Genomic DNA, 8,176 nt, shown 5'->3' with positions numbered 1-8,176 from the left:
CAATGGAAAGAGAGGCCCATTGGACTTGCAAACTTTATATGCCCCAATATAGGGGAATGCCAGGGCCAAAAGAATGGGAATGGGTGGGTAGGGAAGTGGGGGGCGCTATGGGGGACTTTTGGGATAGCATTGGAAATGTAATTGAGGAAAATATGTAATAAAAATATTTTTAAAAAAAGGAAATTTTTATTTGGCTCAGGTCATAATGATGTTTTATGGGGCAGACAGATGAAAGGATGTTTTGCTAAAGCAGATTCATGAAAGCATGTTGAAGCAGACATGTGAAGGAATGTTTTGCTGAAGCAGACACAGGTGAAAGGATATTTTGCTAGAACAGACTCATGAAAGAAAGTTTTTCTGAAGCAGACACAGGTGAGAAATGGTCTTGCTGAAGCAGACATGTGAAAGGACATACAGTGTTTAGAAAGAATATAAAAATCACCACAGATGGTGGCAAAACTCGTGCTTTGGTTTGCCTTGTACCACTTCACTAGTCTCTGCTGCTGATGCTCTGACACTGGATGGCCTTACACGGTGATGGGGACCTTCACTTGTGACTTCATAGAAAGTAACATGCCAAAGAACTTTTCATGATATTTTGGTGGTTTCTTGCCACTTCCACAGACTTGGTCAATTGGCAGAACCTTATGCTTTCTTCTGGACTAGACTGCCACTGTTCATTTGTGTTTGATGTCTGCTGAGTAGATTGCTGATATCCTGACACAATTGGAATTGCCCCAAAGGACTATTTCTAAATAGGTCCACTTCCCCTGTATCCTAATAACCTTTCTTTTCTACTGCCTCTAGTTGGTGGTGGGCTAGAGGGAGGTTAAAGCATTTAAGAACCCTTATTAAAGTAGGTCTTGAAAATTCTAAGCCTTCAGGTAGTGCCCAACATGGCTTAGGTGTAATGGATAACTCTATTTCTAATGTGCTAGAGGAAAAGGCAGGTTATGCAGGGCATTGTTGTTTAAGGAGGTTGTCAAAATGGCAGCTACTGCTTTGGGCTGTCTTCCACCATATTCCCAGGAGTTTTCTGGTTTTGCTATATAGTCTTCATTTTGAAAAAAAAATGGGGGGAAAGCTGAGAACTCAGAAGGTTCTTTGAATTCTCTTGTGTTAGAAAGGATTGCAGAGTTGGCTGTACAAGTAGAGAGTCTTTTGAGCCGGGCGGTAGTGGTGCATGCCTTTAATCCCAGCACTTGGGAGGCAGAGGCAGGATTTCTGAGTTTGAGGCCAGCCTGATCTACAGAGTAAGTTCCAGGACAGCTAGGGCTACACAGAGAAACCCTGTCTCGGGAAAAAAAAAAAAAAAAAAAGAAGAATGCTTAGAAAGCAAAATGAGCTAGTGGGAAAAGAACAGCAGTGTTCAGGCGTGGTGTTTGAGACTGGGAATTTACCATATGATGAAAACAGGAAGCAAACTGGCCAAGAAGATAAACTGCCACCCTACCCTTTCCCACATGCTTTCACAGACAGGTGCCCATAGCACCTCAATGAGACAAGGGTCTGAGAAGAGCAGGAGGAGGCAAAGGTACAGTGTGTTAATGTGCAACCAAGAACAGCACCAGAAGATTTGCTTGGGGCAACATAGGCACCTTCAGCCTTCCCAGTCTTTGTGCAACATATGCCTGATAATGATGGTGGGCATGATTCTAATGAGTTGATCTGTCATCTGATAGAAATGCTATATCTAAAGCATTTTAAAGAGGCTATTGTATTGTATGGCTTACATTCTCCATTTGTTAAAGTAATGTTAAGTAATTGACCTACTCAGAATAGAGTTATTCCTCAAGAGTGGAAGAAATTTGTGTCAGCTGAACTAGAAGCTGGTCAGAAATAACAATGGCTGTTTTGGCACAGGAACAAAGCAACAAAAATAAGACAATATAATTTAGCAAGGAAGATAAATGTTACTAAAGACCATCTGCTTAGGGAAGGACATTATACTGACTTACAAGATCATATTTGATCTGATGATGATGTAATTGAACAATGATGTGTAACAGCTTTAAGTTCTTGGGATTTGATTGAGAAATCTGGGCGGGGGGGGGGAATCACCTCATTTACCAAGGTAATGCAGGGTTTTACAGAAGCCTTTATGCATTTCTTACAGAGATTGGGATTAACTGTTAATAGAGCCATATCAGACCCTGAAACCAGACAGTCATTGGTAGAAATTTTGGCCTTTGAGATTGCAACCACTAAATGTAAAAGAATCATCATACCATTGAAAACATGAAGATCTCAATAGACAAATGGATAAGAGAAATGACTTGTATTAGATCTCAGGAACATAATATCAACATCATAGGATAAATCACAGCTAGAAGTATCAGGGAACAAAATGGCCGATGTTTTACATGTGGTGAATTTGGACATTATCAAAGTAATTGTAAGGCTAGAAGATTCATTGCTCAAAATACCAGGTACACTGACTCTAGAGAATATGCTATTCATAAAATAGATCAAGCAGGTCCTGGTTGCTGTGAACCACAAAAGCTTTGAGAGTATTGTAGCTGCTGTGGAAAGGGAAAACATTGATCTAAGAATTGTCAGTCAAAGCGAGAGCCCAAATCATTTTTTAAGTTCAGAATCCATTTTAGAGAACCTGACATAAGGTAAACTAATAGGCTGGTACTTAGCATTAGTTTCCAAGTTGCCCACCAAGAACATTCCTCCATTGCTGGTGGGATTGCACAGTGGTACAACCACTTTGTAAATCAGTTTGGTGCTTCCTCAGAAAATTGGACATAGTACTGACAGAAGGTCCAGAAATACCACTCCTGGGCATATACCCAGAAGATGCTCCAACTTTTATTAAGAACACATGCTCCACTATGTTTATCAGAGCCTTATTTATAATAGCTAGAAGCTGGAAAAACCCAGATGTCCCTCATCATAGGAATGGACAGAAAATGTGGTACATTTACACAATGGAGTACTACTCAGCTAATAAAAACAATGAATTTATGAAATTCTTAGGCAAATGGGTGGATCTGGAGGATATCATCCTGAGTGAGGTGACCCAATCTCAAAAGAACACACATGATATGCACTCACTGATAAGAGGATATTAGCCCAGAAATTCAGAATACCCAAGATACAATTGGCAAAACACATGAAACTCAAGACCAAAGTGTGGATACTTCGGTCCTTCTTAGAAGGGGGAATAAAGCACCCAGGGAAGGAGTTACAGAGACAAAGTTTGGATCAGAGACTGAAGGAGTGACCAGCCAGAGACTGCCTCATCTGGGGATCCATCCCATAAACAACCACCAAACCCAGATACTATTGTGGATGCCAACAAGAGCTTACTGACAGAAGCCTGATATAGCTGTCTCCTGAGAGGCTCTGCTAGTGCCTCACAAATAATACAGAAGTGGATGCTCACAGCCAACCATTGGACAGAGGGACACAGGGTCCCTAATGAAGGAGCTAGAGAAAGTACCCAAGGAGCAAAAAGGGTTTGTAGCTCCATAGGAGGAACAACAATATGAACCAACTAGTATCCCCAGAGCTCCCTGGGACTAAACTACCAATCAAAAAAACACATGGAGGGACTTGTGGCACTAGCTGCATATGTAGCAGAGGATGGCCTAGTCGATCATCAATGGGAGGAGTGACCTTTGGTCCTGTGAATGTTCTATGCCCCAATATAGGGGAATGCCAGGCCAGGAAGCAGGAGTGGGAGGGGGATGGGGATAGAGGATTTTCAGAGGGGAAACTAGGAAAGGGGATAACATTTGAAATGTAAATAAAGAAAATATCTAATTAAAGAAGAAGAGGGAGAGGGAGAAAGAGGAAGAAGAAGACGAAGAAGAAGAAGAAGAAGAAGAAGAAGAAGAAGAAGAAGAAGAAGAAGAAGAAGAAGAAGAAGAAGAAGAAGAAGCAGCAAAGCCTGAGCCTAGCTCCAGTCTCTAGCTAATGCCCAACAGGATCAGCATTTCTAGATTACACCCTCAACAAGATGAATGTCTCCAAGCTATTGCCCCAACAAACCTACACTCCCAGGTTAAAAGCCCAGTCCTTGCCTAATGACTACCACTGTAGAGTGGAACAGAAATTAAGTTTATGATATAACTCCTGGCACCAGCCAATTATGTTAAAGGTCACAATAGCTTTACAATTAGATGCTTACACAGCCCCCACTTGCTGCTTACTATAAAGCCCTCCTTCAATAGATATTTGGGGCTCACACACACACACACCACCAAAACTGTTCTGTGTGATTGTGGTGTATTGGAGGGGATCTAGCTAGGCATTATTCAAACATAATAAAGACACTGATGTGACTTGCATCAGATTAGCTCATCTCTTTTTTTTGGGGGGGGGATCACTAACATTTCCTTTCATCTCAGCTCCAAACTTTGTCTCTGTAACTCCTTCCATGGGTATTTTGTTCCCTATTCTAAGGAGGAATGAAGTATCCACGCGTTGGTCTTCCTTCTTTATTTTCTTGTGCTTTGCAAATTATATCTTGGTTATTCTAAGTATCTGGGCTAATATCCACTTAAGTGCTAGCCAGAGCAATTTGACAACAAAAGGAGATCAAGGGGATACAAATTGGAAAGGAAGACGTCAAATTACCACTATCTGCAGATGATATGATAGTATATATAAGTGACCCTAAAAATTCCACGAGAGAACTCCTAAACCTGATAAACAGCTTCAGTGCAGTAGCTGGATATAAAATTAACTCAAACAAATCAGTTCCCTGTCTCTACACAAAGGATAAACAGGATGAGAAAGAAATTAGGGAAACAATACCCAGATATTTTTTTATTGTTAAGATTTTTTTCTCTACTCTGTGATTTTTGCCTTTCCAAATGAATTTGAGAATTGCTCTTTCCATGTCTTTAAAGAATTGTATTGGGATTTTGATGGGGATTGCATTGAATCTATAGATTGTCTTTGGTATGATGGCCATTTTTATTATGTTAATTCTTCCAATTCATGAGCATGGGAGATTTCTCCATTTTCTGAGATCTTCTTCGATTTATTTCTTGAGAGACTTGAAGTTATTGTCATACAGGTCTTTCACTTGTTTGGTTAGAGTTACCCCAAGGTATTTTATATTATCTGTGGCTATTGTGAAAGAAGTTGTTTCCCTAATTTCTTTCTCAGCCTGTTTATCACTTGTATAAAGGATTATTTGGGTTAATTTTATGTCCAACCACTTTGCTAAAGTTATTTATCACTTGGAGATGTTCTCTGGTAGAATTTTTGGAATTGCTTACATATACTAGCAAATCATCTGCATATATTGATACATTTATTTCTTCTTTACTCATTTGTATCCCCTTGATCTCTTATTGTTGTCTCATTTTTCTAGCTAACACTTTGAGTACTATATTGAATAGATAAGGGGAGAGTGGGCATCCTTGTCTTGTCCCGGTTTACAGTAGGATTGCTTCAAGTACATCTCCATTTATTTTGAGATTGGCTGTTGGTTTGCAGTAAATTGTTTTTATTATGTTTAGTTATGGGCCTTGAATTCCTGATCGCTCCAATACTTTTAACATAAAGGGGTGTTGTATTTTGTCAAATTCTTTTTCAGCATCTAAGGAAATGATCATGTGATTTTTTTTCCTATGAGTTTGTTTATATAGTGGATTGAATTAATTTTTGTATATTAAACCAACCTCACATCCTTGGGAGGTAGCCTACTTCATTGTGGTGAATGATGGTTTTGCTGTCTTCTTGGATTCAGTTTGCATGAATTTTATTGAAATTTTTTGCATTGATATCCATAAGCAAGATCAGTCTGAAGTTCTCTTTCTTTTGGTTAGGTACTTGTGTGCTTTAGGTATCAGAGTAATTATGGCTTCATCGAATGAGTTATGTAGTGTTCCTTCTGTTTCTGTTTTACGGAATAGTTTGAGGAATATTGGTATCAGGTCTACTTTGAAGATCTGGTAGAATTCTGCACTAAATCCACCTAGCCCTGGGCTTGTTTTGGTTGGGAGTTTTTAATGACTATTTCTTCACGTGATATGAGCCTGTTTAGTTTACCTTTGGTATGCTTATTTCTTTTTATAGGTGAGTTGAGTCCATTAATATTGAGAGATATTAAAGACAGATGACTGTTGGTTTCTGATATGTTTGTTTCTGTAGGTTGCTTTATATGCTTATGGCTCTCTGCTTTTGACTTTGTTGTGAGCTGCTTAATACCTTGTCCTTTCTTTGGTGCAGGTATCTTCCTTGTGTTTGAGTTTTCCTTCCAGGATCCTCTGTAGGGCTATGTTGGTAGATAGATACTGTTTGAATTTGGTTTTGTCCTCGAATACTTTGATTTCTCTATCTATGTTGATTGAGAGTTTTGTTGGGTATAGCAGCCTGGGCTGGCATTTGTGTTCTCTTAGAGTCTGCATGATCTCTGACCAGGCTTTTCTGGCTTTAATAGTCTCTGTTGAGAAGTCTTGTGTAATTTTGAAAGGTCTAACTTTTTATGTTTCTTGACCCTTTTCCCTGGCAGCTTTTAATATTCTTTCTTTGTTCTGTGCATTTAGTGTTTTGATAATTATGTGATGAGAAGATTTTCTGTTCTGGTCCCATTTATTTGGTGTCCCATAGGTTTCTTGTACCTTTATGTCCATCCTTTTCTTAAAGTTGGGGAAATTTTCTTCTATGATTTTGTTGAAGACATTTTCAGGTCTTTTGAGCTGGAAACCTTCATTCTCCTCTATTCTAATCATTCTTAGATTTTGTCTTTTCATTGTGTACTGAATTTCCTGGATCCTTTGGGCTAGGAGATTTTTATGTTTTGAATTTCCTTTGACAGTTGTGTCAGTCTCTTCTACCGTATCTTCTACACCTGAGATTCTCTCTTCTATCTCTTGTATTCTTGTTGGTCTCTTGTTGGTAATACTTACAGCTGTAATTCCTAACCTCTTTCCTAGGTTTTCCATTTCCAGGTTTGTCTCCATTTGTGTTTTCTTTATTGTTTCTAAATCCACTTTTAGGTTTTGGACCACTTTATTTAATTCCTTCACCTGTTTACCTGTGTTTTCCTGTCTTTCTCTCAGTGAGTTATTGATATCCTCCTTAAAGGAGTCTGTTATCTTCATGAGATTGGATTTTAGAATAGATTCCTGATTTTCATGTGTGTTGGTGTATTAAGAACTTGCTGTGGTGGGAAAATTGGGTTCTGATGATGCCCACCACATATTTTGGCTTCTGTTGCTTATGGTCTTGTGCTTGCCTTTCGCCATCTGGATATCCCTGCTGTTTGTTGGTTTGGGTGACTGTATGGAGTCTGCCTCTTTTGTTCCTTGGTTGCTTCAGGTCTCAGTTCTGGCTATATCAGATCACCTGTGGAGCCTTCCAACTGGGGTCTCTTCACAGGGGCAGAGAAGCTGCTGATGTGTTGCCCTAGCTGTAGTAGATCTCCTGGGAGGCCTTCAGACTGTTGGGTCTTCAATAGAACAGTCAAGCTGTTGTCCAACTACCCTGAGTGCAGCTGATCCTCAGTTGTGCTGAGTGCAGAGGGTCCTCTAGGACGGATTAGCACATGGTGCCATCACAGGAGCAGACCAACTAGGAATCTTCCCCAGCAGCAAGGACCAGGTGGAAAGGGTAGAAGGGGAGGAAGGGAAGTCGTTTTCAGGAGTGCAGGGGTTTTGGTGGGTGATGGGTCCCAACTCTACCAGAATCCTAGCAGCAGCTCTGGGACTGGGGGTGGGGAATTCTTACAAACTGCTCTGAGTGCAGCGGGTCCTCTAGAATGGATCAGGATACGGTGTCTTCAAGGGAGCAGGCCAACTAGGAGTCTCGATTTTTTTTTCCACAATACACTTGCTTGGGCAAGATAGGGAATGTTTGCTTTCTTTTTTCTTTCTTTCTTTCTTTTTAAAATTTTATGAAGTTTACTTGTATTTCCAAATACAAAGCCCAACCCTGACTTCCCAGGAAAGCCACTGTTTGCTTTCTTAGTATCTACTCTGAATGATAGTCACACACTAAAGAGCTACCACAGGAAGGTAGTACCCAAGAAAATGTTAAATAGTCCAACTTTATGTCAATATTTTGTACAACAACCATTAGAAACAGTTCATAAGGCAATTTCTTTGATCTATCATTTGTCATTACATGAATGACATGTTGTTGGCTGATTCTGGCAAAGATGTTTTAGAGAATATGTTTAGGGTAACACAAAGACTTCTTCCATGCTGGG

Source organism: Mus caroli, unplaced genomic scaffold (genome assembly GCF_978045245.1).
Source record: "Mus caroli unplaced genomic scaffold, Mus_caroli_1 scaffold_6, whole genome shotgun sequence".
NCBI lineage: Eukaryota > Metazoa > Chordata > Mammalia > Rodentia > Muridae > Mus > Mus caroli.
The sequence above is the reverse complement of the archived record's forward strand: the minus strand, read 5'-3'. Positions refer to the sequence as shown.